Here is an 18,015-nt window from a genome sequence, read left to right as displayed (position 1 = left end):
TATCGCGGCGAGGTGAAAAAATGAAAACAGAAATAACATTGCTCAAGCCAGTACAAAGTAATTCGCGCGAAATAAGCATAACAGCAGACGGAAATAAATGTTATGTCTGCGAATAAATACTCATGCCCCACCTCCTTCCAAAATTTTAATTAATCCTTCCTTTATATTATAAAATACCCTGCTTTAATAAACGACAACAAAACTCTTTTTCTGTAATATTCTTACATGAGACCAAATACAGTTATATTTTACTCTGTTTAATACATAAAGGATGTCTATGTTAAAACACTATATAAGAGTAATATCAGAATAAAAAGAGAAAGATCAGTGAACAAGGTTAATGGTTATAATGGAAATTTTATTATATGTTTTTATTTCCCACTTATTTTTATTATTATTAATATTATTTTTATTGTCATTTTTGTATAAATTTACTCTATGTATTTTTTACCTTAAGCGTTGTATGTTAAATATAAATATAGTTCTGTCTCTTTATCAAATGATTTTAGAGAATACAGTATATGTCTGTACAGATAAATACAGGGTATAAAGCTTAAAATTATTTCTGATTAATATGATTTTAATGTTTTTGTGCACTTAAGCGACATGTAAATAAGCTTTGTCATAGTTCACCAGAATATATACAGTCCCTAACACAATGGCGATAAAAACGGTCAAAAGGTTAGGTATTTTATCTTTTATCTTTACTAATGAATGTTTTGTTTGAAGTCGTGGACTAGAAGATGTTTTTTATTTTTACTCATTCCGCAAAGGTCATAAAACTTGAGGTATTTTTTATTTGCCTTGAAATGTGAAGGTCATATTCTTGACTAAGTGCAAAGATTTTTCGAGGAAAGTAGTAAATTAAACCTGGTTTTATAGCTAGCTAAACCTTCCATTTGTATGGCAGTTGTTTATAGTTCTGTTATATTGACAAGAACAAAACATTAATTAGTGAATATCAAAGATTAAATACCTATCCTTCACATAATGCCTAACAGATTATAAGTAGATTTTGACAATGTATACCATCAAGTGAATGGTACGGTTAGATAAAGTCATAAACATAAACCATCAAACGGAATCTCAAGAAATATAGGCAATATCTTTCCAGATCCCATTTTTTAACTTTGTTATCAAGAAAACATCTTACTACCAAAGACCCATTAGGGATTTGATAGCCTTATCCTACTCAGTTCCACCTGCTTATCAGTAGTCGTGAATTCTTGTAGAGACCCACGACTAAAAAAATAATCTATAGACACCCGATTCAAATCCTCACTTTTAAATATACATGTATTTGAAAAACAATTGTTCATTTTAACAACTATTCAGGCGCACGCCATGCAGTGACAGAATAGTTAATGCAATGACGTTGGTCATTCGGCAATAAAAGTAACAAACATTTTATCATTTTGCTTCTACCGCCGAAATTACGAGAGTTGGTCCTTTGACTAAGCGGTATGTGTAAATACACAGACACGTTCAATCGAAAACAAGACGATGTTTGAATCCGACGCGGTGTATTGGAATTTCTTCTTTCTTAAAAAATAAGAACAATAGAACCTAACAAATCTGGTAAATGGGTTGGTTCCTTCTAGACAACGGTACCATACAACGTATTCTACCTTAATGATATTTTCTTCGTGCAAAGGGTTAGTTCTTTTAAGCGTGACACAAATACCGGTACACACAGTAAATTAAAACATTACGAATTACGAATGACGATTAACAATAGGTTTCTAACCTTTGAACCTAATGTTATATAACGGCGTTGGAACTATATTAAATAGAAAAAATAGACGAAAATGAAAAAACACTAATGCTGAGTTGTGGTACAATTTCTCCTTAAATATTCAAAGAATAACTCCTTAAAATTCACATACCTGACAAATGTAGTAATCCTGTCTCACCTATATATCTCAAATAATAAAAATCACTTGTTCGTGTGTCTTTGTTTATAAACAAATATTTCCTTTTATATTCTTCTTTGTGGTCTATAACCTAAGGTTGAACTGAATTCGATATTACCCTGAGCAGTGATCCAGTTTAAAATATACAAACACAAAACAAAGCGATTAGTCCCATTATAGACCAATGTAGAAAAACGATACCATTTAGTGTCATAAACAATTATTATAAGTATGGAAAATTGTGTAATATAGAAGTAACCTTAAGACCCCGGTACTAAAATAAAAATGATTAATATGGTATAGGTATGTATATATATCCTTTAATTTGAAGTATGTCTGCTCTATAATAAAAAAAGATTCACAAGATAAAAATCGAAGCTTAAACTAGTAATTTCTAAAATATTTGATCTTTTAATAGCTGCGTAATACTATTCATACAGCCGACTTAAAGCCTTGTATTCAAGATGAAACATAAAGTCTGTCGAGAGAAGAAAATACTTGTTATTGGCGGAACAATAAGCTCGTAAGATTAATAAAAAAAAGTCATGGTAGTCGCGATTGCGAAAACTAGTGTTTGACTGTTTATATATTTAACTACAATATTTAACAAGACGATGATGGATCGGTGTTTAGTGTCCAGTGGCAAGTATCACATTCATACAACAACAAGTTGAAACCTACGTACTATACCTAAACGACGAACATTTTTCAACATGCTAGTTGTTTACTGTACTCAGGAAGACGTATCGCTCTACCCGGACACATTATTCGAATTTCAAATCTACCATTTGTTTATTTTTATTACTCATTTTAATATGTTGCGTGGTCGGATGGTAATGAAAGCAGAAAATACAAATTTAGAGCCTACTATTACTTATGTAAAGAAGTTATTACAAATGTAATGGGGTTTTTTGCAAAAATTGTTTGACTTCCGAAACAAAATAGACAACCTAGGTATGTCTGTCCAAGGATAGAAATGTCCAAGAAATAAAAATATTCAGTAAATATTTAAAATGATGACCCAATCTAACTACAAAAGAAGCACATGAAAAAATATTTGTTATTACATATTTGAATTGACTATGTGAACAATAGCTTGTTCGCACATTTTCGTTAAATATCACCGTGGGATTAAAACTGTCTCGTATACTCTTAAGCTCAACATGCACAAAATTCCCCGAAATGCATAGATATCATAACCCGGAGATTAAAATGGAAAGATCACTATCAGAGACAAGTTGTCACGCATAAATATTATATTTTGTCAATCTTTGTACATGTTTGAATCAATTGTTATTTTTTTGTTATTTAGTAGCATCCCTATCGTTGGGATTTTCCACCAATAATCTTGCTATCTTATCTTTCACGGAAGATATACCCCTTTACAGCTCAAAGAATTTATATAACAATAAGAAATAGCGTCAACATATTTCGAAAATATTTCTAAATAAATAAAAAACCTTTATTAAAGATGACACATACAAAGTTTCAGAATGAAGGAGGGATAAACGTTTTATAATTGAAAAGTTGAGGACACTGACTTCAATGTAGGTATACTGAAGCTGTTTCATTATATACTTAAGTGACCTTAAATTTGCTTAATGATGGTGTTGTTATAAACCACTAGTATATGTTTTGTTCAAGTACACCTAGTATATCATGTTTATTTCATTTTTTCTTTTTCTTTTGAAGTTCATGTGTATACTTCAATTCTTCTTTTGAGTTTGGAGTACAGCTGGAATCTGTAGATATCTATCCAGCAGTATATGGGTATTACAAAATAGAAAAATTATGAAATTAGTGTAAAGATAAAGTTATCAAAATGATAAAATAGAGAAACAGAATTGACCAAAATTATAATGAATATAGAATAATTGGATGCTAAACATAAAGTTATAATAGATAAGAATTGGCCGTTATAGAATCTAAAGGACTATGGGTAATTTCATTGTTCGTAGCCCAAAATGAAAATAACATTACGTCATTGGTTGAATTTCGATTGTTTAGGACGTTTAAAACCAATCACCATGCTTATGTGTACACTTTTAAAAATATTACCCAGAATGCATTAGATTCTGAAACGGTGAATTGAGTGCTAAAATATTAAGAATAGATAATATTTGGGTGCTTAATATAAAAAGGGTACTAAATGGCATGGTAGATAAAGAATAGAGAAGAATGGCCTAAATATTCAAATAAGGACTCTCCACTCTAGACCCCCAGTATGGTAGTATGATGATAGAATTAGAAAATGGACTTTCAACAAGGTATAGAAATCACAAATTTTATATTATAAGAGCTGGAAAGACACTGTAAAATTTGTAAAGCATATATATATATTGTACAATGGTCGTTTTCTTATTAATCCGTCGTGGATTCTGAATAAAGGGTTGGATTTAAAGGTTATATCAATAGTTGGTACTTTCGTCCAATCTACCGCAGTTTATATAATAAGAGCTGGAAAGACACAGTACAATTTGTGAAGCATCCTTAACAATAGGTCGTTTTCTTATTAATCCGTCGTGAATTCAGAAGAAAGGGTTGGATTTAAAGGTTATATCAATATTTGGCACTTTCATCCAATCTACCGCAGTTCATTACTGAAATCTTCTTAGTCATTATAATATTTAGCACACAATAGATCGTATCGGTGTAGAATGTAACACTGTTTTTGTTAAATAATGAATTTAAATCTATACCGACCTGAAATAATAATTCAGATACAGTAATAATACTCTACGCTGTTCAAATTTTGATGTAGTAATATTCATGTATGGAAATAATTTCATTCTTACGTAAGGAAATGTATCGGTTTTAAATATAAAATATGTATAGTTGGGGGTATATTAACAAGAATATGAAAAGAAAATCTTGTATACATAAGAAAAGAAAGGGTATATGGTATTTATCGATAACACAAAATCAGTACATGCACAGCAATACACCCACAAGTTAAAATGCAGAAGCACTGCGCTTTTATTGCTGATCTTCATCTCAAACTTATCTTGTACAGGTAGCTTAACCATGTTAACTTCGACAAAATTGTAATTTTAATCTTATTTAGATATTACAAACCAAGTTTTCCTATTTATTTTTGCACACTGGAAGGGCTAGAGAGGAACAGAAGTCAAATCTAGTAATCCTTCTTAACTCTGTTAGAGTAAAATTGTTTAATCACTCAATGATGTTATTTTAAATAGAAATTGAAACCTAATTGGTAGGGTGTTTGACGTCCAGTTGCAAACATTTGAAATTTGCATATTCATGTATGAAATGAATGTAAAATAGTTGTATGTATTGAAATTTTAATGTATATTTTTTTGAAACCCTTTATCAGAAGGTGGACTTGTTATTGGACAACCAAATGCATATAGCATGGATATACGAAGCTCTGTACCCGATCAACACGGCATGTCTGATTTTGTAAAACGTGCTTGGCGGAAAAGCATTCAAGTGTGACACACGGATGGCAGATCGAACCGACGATCTTAATTCCGCTCGCTCCAGGCAAAAATATTGCCATAAAATTATATACATAGCTATATAATACAACTCTGAAAAAACAGCAGAGAATCAAACTTTAAAAACGCTTTTTTATCTTTGAATACATAAAAATGTACACACAATTCAATTTTCCAAAAAATAAATTTCCTTTTATCTTCAAATTGATAAAAGTATTAGAAATAATTTATTAATTGTCAAAAGCGTTCAGAAAAGGGTCTGAAGTATTTAATAAAGTAATTCATAAATGTAAATTATTATAATAAAAAAATAACTTACACAACTTAGATACTCAATTTTCCTGTCGTAATTTTTAGAGTGGACACTTGGCCAGTAATATTCATAAAGTGGACACTTGACTAACAGGTGCACAAAACAGGTTATTTACTTACAACCGTTTAGCTTTTGTAATGATATTATATTATAAAATGCCTTTACGGCTTTATTTAATCAAACATAAACAGAAAAACAAATCGGATAAATAAATAGTTTTTAAATTTTTGACCCTTCGCCAAAACTGACATGTACATTGTTATTAAACATGCGATGTTAAATATTACTTTAATTTGTCAATACAGATCTCACAAGTATATGTGAACTGAAATAATTATCGATTGATTGATTGATTAATTGATTGATTGATTGATTTGTGTTTAAACGCCACTTTCAGAACTATAGCGCTATTCCGTGGATGTCAGTTTTTATTGATTGTGGAGAACCATAGACCTTCGGTAGGTAAACTAAGAAACCTAGCCAATTAAGATTGGAGTCGGATTCGCCTGACACAAGCGTGCACGTGATTCGAACTCACAACCTCAGTGTTGTCAGGATAAAGTGATGTAGTAGATCGACTACTTACATCGAGGAAGTACTTTATTGTTCCGAATATGGAGACCGGGATGTAGAATTCAATATATCATTTTTATGCCCCATTTATGAGCATTATGTTTTCCGTTCGTCGTTCGTCTGTCTGTCTGTCCCGCTTCAGGTTACAGTTTTTGGTCAAGATAGTTTTTGATGAAGTTGAAGTCCTATCAACTTGAAACTTAGTACACATGTTCCCTATGATATACTAGTAATCTTTTTAATTTCAATGCCCAATTCGAGTTTTGACCCCAATTTCACGGCCCACAGAACATAAAAAATTATAGTGCGATTTAGGCATCCGTGTACTATGGACACATTCTTGTTTAGAATGTTTTGTGTTGTCGAGTTGCTATTTCATTGACGTATCTCGACGTCTATTTTTATTGAAACTGGTAACCGGTTGTAAAGGTGATTATTGATAACGACATTTTCTTTTTTATTGGAGCTATATGCAGGGAAAACGGTACTATTACATTTTCCCAGCATTAGGTTGGCTTTTTATGTACCCAAGACAGGTCCTAGGAGCGCTGTGATTGGTACAATATATTTTTTTCATTTATCTATGAATAACTGCAGTGTGTATATTTACAAAATAAATTTTTGAAACGTATTGAAATATTTTCTAGAGAATTATTCGAAAAGACTTCTAAAATTTCACAATTTTTTGGTAAAACGACGGTGGGCATGGATAACATAAACAAGTTCCGTTGGAAGTTGGTCATGATACTATTTGGCTTTAATTTTTAAAACAGAATAATAAAGTACTAATACCACACATAATAAGTTTTATCCAAGTTTTTATGATAATAAGTGGTATAGTTAGAAAATGTTAGTATTGTCGCCTATGGCAGAATAAATAGTACCATTTTCCCTGGAAGGGTTGTGATTTCATGTTAATTCGTAGTATAAATCGGTTCCAGTATTCAGACCTCAAGTCGTCGGATAGAAAATGGATTGTTTTTATATCGTTTTAACAAATTTTAAAATTTTAAAATTGTATTTACATTTGTTTTGATATGGGTTTACATGACTTTCTGTATGAAATGATATGTGTATGGTATATTAGGCTAAGACGGTATAATTGGCAGTAATATATTTATTTAGATAATATATAATTTTTGATGACAAAAAAATAAGACTATACTTATATAAATCAGTTAATTAAACTTGAGAAGGTCTGGTTGAAACATTAAGCTTAAATGTAACTAAAATTTGCTTTATCATAGTTTTAATAAACACAGCCATAGAAAAAGTTCTGGTGTAGTAAGGTATATTGCCACATATAAATAGTCCTTGTATATTATCGCCTTTTTGCCACGTTACTTTAAGTAGATATAAGCAGATATGGTATGAGTGCCAATGAGACAACTCTCCATCAAAGTAACAATTTGTAAACTGCGTAAACCGTCATTATAGGTCAAAGTATGACCTTCAATGTGGAGCCTTGGCTCACACCAAACAGCAAGCTACTTAGTATAAAGAGCCCCAAACAATTACTAGTGCAAAACCATGCAAACAGGGAAACCAACGATCTAATCTATATAGAAACGAGAAATGAGAAACACTTATTAACCACATTAACCAAACGACACTGAACCACTGAACATCAGGTGTCCATGAACGCGAAACAAAAATCTCAAACACAGAAACTATCATTTATTGTTGTTTTGTTGTTGTTTCTATTGTTACGTCTCACAGTGTTATTGCAATCTTTATTATATGTCGTAGAACTCAACAGTCACAGTGCTGCTATCCCCAGTGTACACTCTAAGGAACGGAGTACTGTTTATTTAGTCTGCTTAGTCTTTAGTTTTTGCTCAAAACACAAAAGAGGGTAAAAAAATATAATTCAAGGGCAATCACTCCTATAATGGGTGACAGTCTACTAACTATATCGCCTTGTAGGTATATTGCCTTGCTGGTAATTTTTGTGATTTAAAGTGTCAAGGTATTTATTATGACTTTCATCATGTAAGGCAAAATTGAAAATAAATCGTCAAAAAAGATCATTAACTCTAGTAAGGAGTCGACTGACGATTTAAAAAAAGTTTATCTTGTTTGTAGATCTTGTCTTGCTGATCATTTTTGCAATTTAAAGATTTTTTCTTTCTATGACAATTTTGAAGATAATAGGGGGAAAAATAAAAATAAACAATAACATGTGTCATGTAATGACAATGATACCTATAAGCAATCGTCTGATAGCTTTGACGTGTATGGGCAATTGATAGGGCTCCATATTCTAAGCACTTCTACTTCGGTCAAATTTTCGCTAATGATAACAGTTTCTAAACTAAAGACAAAATTTGCATTTTACCTTTATGTTCCAATTTCAGTCAAGTTGGTTGGCAAGCGAGATCATCTGACACAATTTAGAAACTAGATACCCAAAAAATAATTTCGGCCAAGTTCGTTAATTTTAGCCCAGTAGTTTTAATGTAGACGATTGTTGCAAAGGTTAACGGATGACGACGGACGACGGACGCCAGGTGATGAGAAAAGCTCCAGTTCGGCCCTTGCAAGGTGAGCTAAAAAGCCATAGTTGTGCCTTACATGCATTAAGATAAACAGCTTCAAACAAGACATTATGTAGAATTATACACATCTTTTACACAGGTGTATTTGTTTTTACCTCCCCCTTTTCTCAAAAATTCTATATTTGTTTTTCTTGTTAATTGCACTGATTTTTGTGGGTTAGACATACCAGAAACAAGACATATTGACTAATTAATTAATTAAATAGAACAAAAATATTTTCAAACACAATTATATCCTTATATGCCCAACGTACTGAACAGTCATCCAGAAAAGCCCTTATCTTTTATTTTATTTTTACGTATTCTAGAAGAAAAAAAAAGACAACAATATTATTAAAGGGACGGAGGAATATATATATAAATATGTGGTAGGGCAAACTTCTGAAAGTATAAACGAAAAAAAAAAAAACGTTTCTGTAGCTCAAAGGCTAAAAGTTTCAGAACCATCTACTCAGGTCAAATCATAAACGTTACTGTTAACTTTGGCATGCATGCACTATTCATCTTCATGACTGGGTGTGAGGGGCGTTTTTTAATTTATTTTTTCTATTTTTTTTTTGTAACTTGTTTGATTTCCAATGTCTTCAAATAATAGTTTTCGTCGAAAGGGAAGCAAAAATATATGTTCGTTTCTTCGAAATGTATTAAGTTGAAAAAAATAATCAATTGTAAGTTGATGTCCCCACAAAAAACATGTCCCTTCCCTCTGAAGGTGAATTGTCGATGTTTTATACAAGTAGTTTCGTCTTTCAATGCAGAATATTCTATATAAAATTCATATAAAAAAATAAATATAAACGCCATCTTTGACATTATAATGATTAAATTATCCTCATTTTACACATATTATCATTAAGGCAGCAACCATTTGATTTTCTGCGGGGGGGGGAGGGGGCTATGTTTTTTTTTCTGTACAAACTTTTTTTTTCGCCTGTGGCGAAAAACAATCTATTTTTTTTGCGACAAGTCGAAAACAATTTTTTTCTTTCAATTTTAGCATTACATATAGTGGTAGCTGAGGGTGAAACAAACAAATTTTTTTTCTCAGAATCAAAAACAAATTATTTTTTTCTCCAAAAACTGGAAACAAACTTTTTTTTCCCAAAAAAACCATAGCCCCCCCCCCCCCCCCCCCCCCCCAGAAAATCAAATGGTTGCTGCCTAAATGTTTAACAATCTATGTTATCATTTACAGTATTTTCTTACATCTTGTCACAAAACACGAGGATTTCAATTAGTTTATTTAAATCTAGCATGACTATTGAACATTTAGTTTTACATCTTATTGAAGTGCATATTACCTTTTACATGTTATCAATCGTTAAATTACATGTCCGAAAAGAAAAGTAGAACAAATGGTATGTTATTCGATTGGAAAAGACATACAGTGAAACCTGTTTAAACCCAACCTCTTCGGGACTTATGATTTTGTTCGGTTTTAACCGATGTTCGGTTTAATCAGGTTGACAACGCAGGATTCGGTTTAGCCAGGTTTTACTGTATTTGCATGTTAAAGTTTTATAAATGATGTATAGGGTGTGTGTAAACAACAGTTTGACAATTAAGAGTAATTTGTTTTTAGCCCGAAAACGTCTAGATTTTTAATTTATGTATAATTTTCGTGAATTTATGTATAATTTTCATGCAATACGAACAAACATAAATTTGTTTTCCGTTTTACGAAAAAACATGTATTTCCTCGTTACTTTTTTTTCAAGAACAAAGAAACTTTGATATAAGCATCTACGTGTTTAATTATTACTAGAACACACCCGCGAAATCGCGGGCATATACAGCTTGTCTCTATATATTAAAGTAGTTTCATCGTAGTTTACATGTAGATAAACGCGAAAAATAATTGTCCTCTATAAGGAGGTATAATAGTTGTGGTTCTTGCGATCTAAACACCATGATATGGAGAACGCTCTGATTGGCTTATTTATTCTTCATTTTTGTCATCTATCATACGATTGGTTGTATTTGTGCATCTTTAAAACCGGAAGTCTTATCTATGACTAAAAGTCAGTCCGATGACGGAATCATATCCGAACTCCTTTTTTGTCGTTTTTCTCCCAAAATAACTCAATCTGAATAATCATAAGAATGGATGACAAATGCGACTATGCATGTTACCTATAAGACACAGAGGCATGATGATTGATTTATTGTGGAAGGAAGAGAAGCGACACCCAAAATGAGGTCTTCTCGTTTAATAGTATAGATATTTAAGACCAAACCTCGTTTTACATTACTACGAAATTAAGGGTAAATTTACATGTACAAAAATGTTTCATAATGATGTAAAATTACGCAATTAAGTAGAAATTTAATGCGTATCAAATTAACAATTCAAAAACGTTGGACCAAATTTTGCCGAAACCTCGTTTTGCCTTAATGCGAAATAAAGGGTACATTTATGTACACACACTTCTTCGTAATGATGTGAAATAACTAAATTAAGGAGAATTTCAATGCTTTTCAAATTAACAATTTAAAAATGAAGGACTAGTACAAAAATACCCTACCTACTATAATAAACTTCTATCTTCCTCTTATTGACGATTTATCCAGGTTTTGAAACTTTAAATCCCATAAAATTAAATAAAGTCTCGTATACGTACTGCCTTACTGTAACCGAGGTCAGTTAACTTGAGAATTACTCAATTGTAAAATAGCGTTCCTAAGAGGTTTGAACCGTTGTAAACTTATAATCTACACAGATATGAGATTTATTTTAGTTTTTGTGCTTATTCATAGATATTTTTTTTAATTTGAAAAAATATTCTGTAAATAATGAATCTCATAATAATTTATTCCTTATGAATTATGTATGATATTTTTCATATTTATTAATAATAATAATTTGTTGATCGTCATATTTTTGTAAATAAATAGTTTTTGATCGGACAAATACAGTCTAAGGTTACAGAATAAATGTGTTGCCGGTCGCTTGAGGGACAATACGGAAAATACAACTTAAACTTTCCCATGAACCTCGATCCGTCGTTATATTTTTTTTTATTAGTTTCAATACCATTATCATACACTGCTTTTCTGATGAGTTTATTTAAAGTGATTGGAATCTTTATCTATTGACAATCATTATACAAGAGCTTTTTTTAGTAAGCGTGTAATTATTACAATTTCTCAACTGGTCTTTTCAAAGTGAAAAGATAAATACAAAATATTAGCAAAAGACAACAAATTATATTTAGCTGTTGAGTTCCAAAAGTAAACGTAACCTCCTTACAACTTTCAACAATGAGCTTTTATCAGATATATGAGAAAGCAAAGTTGATATATTGTAAACTGATGCTTGCATGCAAATAAATGCGTAATAACTACCAAAGGAATAACAATAACCATCCAAGCTAGTTCTATTTGGTTTTTTATCAGTCGAACATTTAGAAATAACTTTTCCTATATACATGTATATACGAAATCGGTGACCACTGTCAATGAGTCCTGACAGGATGTTGCCCTTAGTGGGCAACTTACCCATCTGCTTTGGTATCGACTAACGCTTCGTTGATAGTTTTTGTTTAAGGTTAACTGACCGTCATCTTTGGTGTCGACCAAAGCACAGTTGGTAGTTTTTGTTTAAGATCCAACTGACCATCAGCGTGGTGTCAACCAACACACCATTCGTGGGTTTTGTTTAAGATCCAACTGACCATCAGCTAGGTGTCAACCAACACACCATTCGTGGGTTTTGTTTAAGATCCAACTGACCAACAGCTTGGTGTCAACCAACACACCATTCGTGGTTTTTGTTAAAGGTTCAACTGACCAACAGCTTGGTGTCAACCAACACACCATTCGTGGTTTTTGTTAAAGGTTCAACTGACCAACGCCATTGGTATCAACCCGCGGACCGTTTGTTTGTTGATGTTTGTTTGTTTGTTTGTACTTGGGTTTTTTTTAACGTTTGTTTTGTTTCCAAATCCCTTGCAAGTTTCTGAAATCGCTTGTTTTAGCCAAGAAAATTTTCGTTGGGTTTCTATCAGATCTTTGTTTGTTCACTGAAATTGAAGGAACGACGGAGTAAAATGACAATAATTGTCACTGCATGACGATCTGAATGGGGCTTTCTGTTTGAAATTGGGCCAATAGAACAGAAAAATTAAAACAGGGACAATTAAATAAAGAATAAGAGTAAACTAAGTGAAACTAAATAAAGAATAGAGAATAATGAGTAATAAAATACATTGTATAAAGATTAGAAAAAATAGGCAATATTTATAAAGAATAGAGAAAAATGTCTTAGGGAAATACTAGTAACGAAAACATGATTGAAAGACCCCATCCATTACCTCCTGTATGTTAAGTATAAAAATTCAACTATTTAAACAAAATTGAATGCTATAAATCAAAAAGATCGGCAAGTAAATGGTGTGAAAATTTAAAAATTGCAATAAAATGCGCTCTATGTCATCTTAAACGTGTTTTAATTACTATATAGTATTTGTTTCGTTTGTTATATTTGCAGTAACATTGTTGTTAAACGCCTATTTACGGGAAAATAATGTATTTTCTCGTTTTTTCCATCTATCTTTATTTGTATAGTTGGTTTCAAAACGAAATACGAGAATATTAAACAGTCAATTTGAGCATTTAAGTATCGTAAAAAATACACCGACAAGAGAGTTCGAGGTGCTATACAATGCACTTGGTTGCATCTTAAATTTTAGATACAATTATATTCAAATGGACCATGACATGAGAAAACTTGTCTTGTCAACATTGAAACTATACACTCGTAAATATAAGGAGAAAACGGGATATCTACTTATAGTCACATAAACAAGATACTCATTTAACAAAATTTAAGTAATTAGATTTCGTCCATTTTTATTGCGTTTCAATGTCGCATCTGCTAAACAGATTTTGTACTTTGTTTTTGTATAGATTTCATAAATCAGTTTTGAATCGACTTATTTGTAAAATTATTATACATAATATTCTAAGCAAATAGATAGAAATTATTCAATTATTTTTTCGGGGAATGCAAAGATCATGCATGCATTAAAAACATTTAAAAAAAAAAGACAGCTAGACATTATCACGTTGCCAATCCTAAATGCGTTTAATACAAATTCTTTGTCCAGTAAATGAAATATCACTTTAATATTTTCGTGCGTCCGAATGGCATTTCAATCTTTATACATTTATAAGGAAGGCTCCAACCTCAATATAAAAGCCCGGACAAAAGACACGGAAACGCAAGGAGCTAACTGCACAAAAGGACCTAAAAGGGAAAGCCAAATCTAGAGATCTTAGGCCAACTTTGCTCGAGGGAGTTGGAACTATAGTTTTCTGATTATTTCTCAACGGCAGAGTTTAGTAATCATTTACTATATATTATATAGTACTGGGTCTGTACCAGAGCTGGAAGACTGCTATTCTCTGGTGATATCATCAATACCGAAGCACTTATTTCTATGCTTACGATACCATCAAGGACTTATTGTACGCCAGCACTGGTACCGACCCAGTGCGATATTAAACAAAAATAACGCTTTACAATTTAAAGGTATTCCAAATTAAATTAATTGATATTTATTTTATCAGTTTTGCATGCATTATTAGGGGAACAAAACCAAGTTTCACTTATTCTACTTATTTGTGATTGGCACTTGCTGCTTGACTCCTCAGTGCCCTCAGTTATTGTGGACATTTATAAGATGGGACGTTGAAATCTGTAAATTTATCCTCATAAGTACCCTCGAATATGTATGATCATTAAGATAGACCTACATGATTATACAAATTTAACGAGGAAAAAATTCTTTGCATAATTTTCAAATGAGTTCACCCTTTTGATACCTTTCAATACAATATTTGTACAAGTTTCCAATTTCTTAATTGTGGGTATCGTTTGCACCACCTTGGCAGACATAAACATGACCAAAATACAAATACGCTTAATTAAATAAATATATTTATGGAAAATTATTCACTCACCTGTCTAATCGAAACTAATTTCTTTTCACGAAATTCTAAATAATTCGAACCTTTTATATTTAAATCCATCAAACTAAGTAATTTTATGCATACATCTCAACCGTAGTTTATAGTATATATATTTGTTATGTAAAATTTATCTGATTGTCCTTTAACACTAGAGTTATCGAACCTTGAATATCAAAATAGTCATCTTTAAAACTGTTTGAATATGGTGATTTTCTGGTGTTTAACAAGAATTTATTGCGAAAATTTTGTTTGATTATACTTATAGTTGAATTGCAACTTTGACTAAGATTTAGATAAGACTTGGTATGTTCATTTGAAATTCGAGAAATGATTTACGATAATATATAATTGGACTTAAATGTGCTTACATATCTATCTTGAATCAATATCGTTCGAAACTGCATAGATTTAAACCTTAAGTATTTGTAAATAATTAGAACTAAATAAATACGCAACTTGTATACAAGAGTCAAATGAGTGGTATTAGCTTCTTGAAGTGACAATATAAATTTTAAAGTTTAAATAATTCGGGAAGAAAATGGGCCAAACTATTTTAAAAATTTAACAGGCTTTTTTTCTTACCATGGTGCTTTTTTCTGAAATTCTAGCAACACCTGATTATACAATGGTAATCATATGAAATTCCTTTTCACAAATACTGGGAAACTAAATCAAATTTAGCTGTTTAATTAATCTCTTTAGTGCTAAGCGGGACACAATGTTTTAGTCCTTTCTTTGTGGAAGAAATTAATATGCATGCATAGATGTTTGACGGTTGGTCAATGGATAGTGCTCCTATGTTTTTTCTTCCCTTTTCTATCCAGTATAATTTGCATATAATTTGCGCTAATAATTTAAAAATAGTTAATAATAATTTGTTCAGAGATAGGGGACTTGACCATCTAATTTTAGCATTCTTAGAAATTTTGTGTATTATCTTCCTATTTGTATTAGATCAGTAAACGTGATTCCTATCTATTTTGGAATACACCTTCGGGAAGTGACCAGTCAGATGACCGTCGATTTATAAATAAATATACCCGTAGGGCAAGTAGATTTATCTCATTTGCCGTAATCTAACACTAAAGTTATCATCCAGATTTAACGTACATGTGTATCAGACAAAATCATCAAAAGTTATAAAAGTGTTATGTACAGTTACCCATTCCGACTATTTATTTTAGTTATACAAAATTAACTCATTTAGAATTCAAAATTCTTAAAATGTATGTCCTCATTAAACTCGTCCAGAAATGCATGAAATATGTGCCACTGAACGTTAAGCAACCGACAATAAATCTTAATCTGAACTATGCATAAATGAGAAGATTTTTGTATGAACATGCAGCTAAAAGTATTTTACACTGCATACACTCATGAAATAAAAAAAATCGCAAAAATTTATTTTTGTTTAGGTGAGAAATTGCCATCAGAATTTCAACATCTACTGATTAAAAATGTCCTGAGATCTTCAAAACTAATTGAAATATACATTTGTAATGCTCATTTCTAAAAAAAAAAACTAATAGAAAAAATACAGATATGGTGTATCCCCCACTACCATAAAGGAAGCTCAAAGTTCAGAAACTTATTTTTGTTGTGAGGTTTCAGAAAATCTTTCTTAGGCAGGGTGAACCTAATACAAATAAAAAAAAAATGGTTTAACCCGGATTTATGAAATGCGGTTACAAGTTGTAAATACCCTACATGTATTTGCACTTTAGTTCAAGAACCAAAGGATTGCTCCTTCGTGATTTATATATATATTACATTGTTCCGTTTTTTCTAATAACCTTTAAAATTCCTTTCATCTATTCTTCTTTGACAGACATGGATTAAAATCTTAAGTGTTTAAGTGGATATATGCCATATATTGCATATGCCATATATTGCACTGTCTGCAATTTCTTTTAAACCTTTGTCATGTTTTAGTCTAGAAAAATTACCGTTTTGATCGATTTTAAGCTGTAAACCAGCAACAAATTTTATTTCAGATCTAGGTGAATTGAATCGCATTTGGAACGCGAAAAGTCAGTTAGAATTGTTTGTTTTTCTATTTTGTAACGAAATTTGATGAATGACTGAGTGACTTCACAAAACAGTTAACAATTTGTTAACGTAGGCTATTTCACTATTTTAAATTAGTTCATCATAATCATGATAATGGTTGTTTTCAAATTGTTTAAGTTAGATTTCATCATAATGGTTGTTTTCAAATTGTTTTAAGTTAGATTCTAAAATAACGAATTGATTTGCTTTTAAATCCAGATTTTAAAAAGAAATATTTGCAAATTTGAGCATTATAAGATTAAAAGTTCCACCTTTTTTCGCCACAAGGTTTTCTGAACTCAAATGTTAAAAGCACCTCACGCCCATATAGGTATATATGGGCAATTCTCACACATTAACACATATGATTTGAAAAGAACAGTATGTTAGGAAGATATTTTTTCTATTCTGTAACGAAATTTGCTGAATTACAGACTTCACAAAACAGTGAACGTATTTCACAATTTTCTATCAGTTTATCACAATGGTTATTCAATTATTTTATTAAGATTCTAAAATAACGAATTCATTTGATTTTAAATCCTGATTTCAAAAGTAAATATTTGCACATTTGAACATAAGATTTAAGATTGCACCTTGTTCGCTACATGGGGTCCTGAATTAACTGTAAAAATAATAGCACTTAACGCCCATATGGGTCTGTGTCGAGAGCAATTCTCGGTATTAGCACATATAATTGGAAACAAGTGCAAAAACAGTATTTTCTTACCTTTTTAACGATCTATATTTACCAAGCAAAGTAAATCAACTGTTTCCGTATGTCAATTTAACCCTTCCTCTTATATAATTCTATGTTGTGCATATCACTTTACAGGTATCGGTATAATATGTACTCATTTAGAAACTTATCTTGAAATTATTATTAAGGTATCACATATTAAATGCAAATTTAAGTTTCATTTTCCTTCATTAATAAGTGCATCAAAGATACTGTAATAAGGAAATCTTGTCAAGATAAATATTATATAATACAAAATTTTCTGTATTTAGATACGAATGAATGTTTGACTTTGTTACCATGTTACATTAATGTCATTAATTTTACATGCACAATTGTATGTTCTTGTTGACATATGTGCAGACACCAATGTAACTTTGCATAATTAGTGTAAAAAATCATCTAACAACCTGATTATTTTTAAAAATATTTTTGC

General features: G+C 31.1%; 1 protein-coding gene across 5 annotated transcripts in view; it reads right to left on the bottom strand.

Moving 5' to 3' along the window:
• Positions 1 to 17,683, bottom strand: part of LOC139498215 (protein FAM167B-like) — a 30,120-nt gene extending 12,437 nt beyond the window's left edge. Inside the window, exon 1 of one of the 5 annotated variants that reach the window (XM_071286571.1) lies at positions 17,571 to 17,683. The gene's annotated coding sequence lies outside the window, so the exon portion shown is untranslated. Of the gene's footprint in view, positions 1 to 1,886; positions 2,027 to 5,693; positions 5,827 to 11,343; positions 11,451 to 14,782; positions 14,903 to 17,570 lie in introns of those variants that run through there. The other 4 variants (XM_071286573.1, XM_071286575.1, XM_071286574.1 and 1 more) reach the window with 4 other exon arrangements.
• Between the last annotated feature and the right edge of the window lie 332 nt (positions 17,684 to 18,015).

The sequence above is a fragment of the Mytilus edulis genome, chromosome 12 (genome assembly GCF_963676685.1).
Source record: "Mytilus edulis chromosome 12, xbMytEdul2.2, whole genome shotgun sequence".
Lineage (NCBI taxonomy): Eukaryota > Metazoa > Mollusca > Bivalvia > Mytilida > Mytilidae > Mytilus > Mytilus edulis.
Note: the sequence above shows the minus strand (reverse complement) of the source record. Positions and strands in the feature narration are given on the sequence as shown.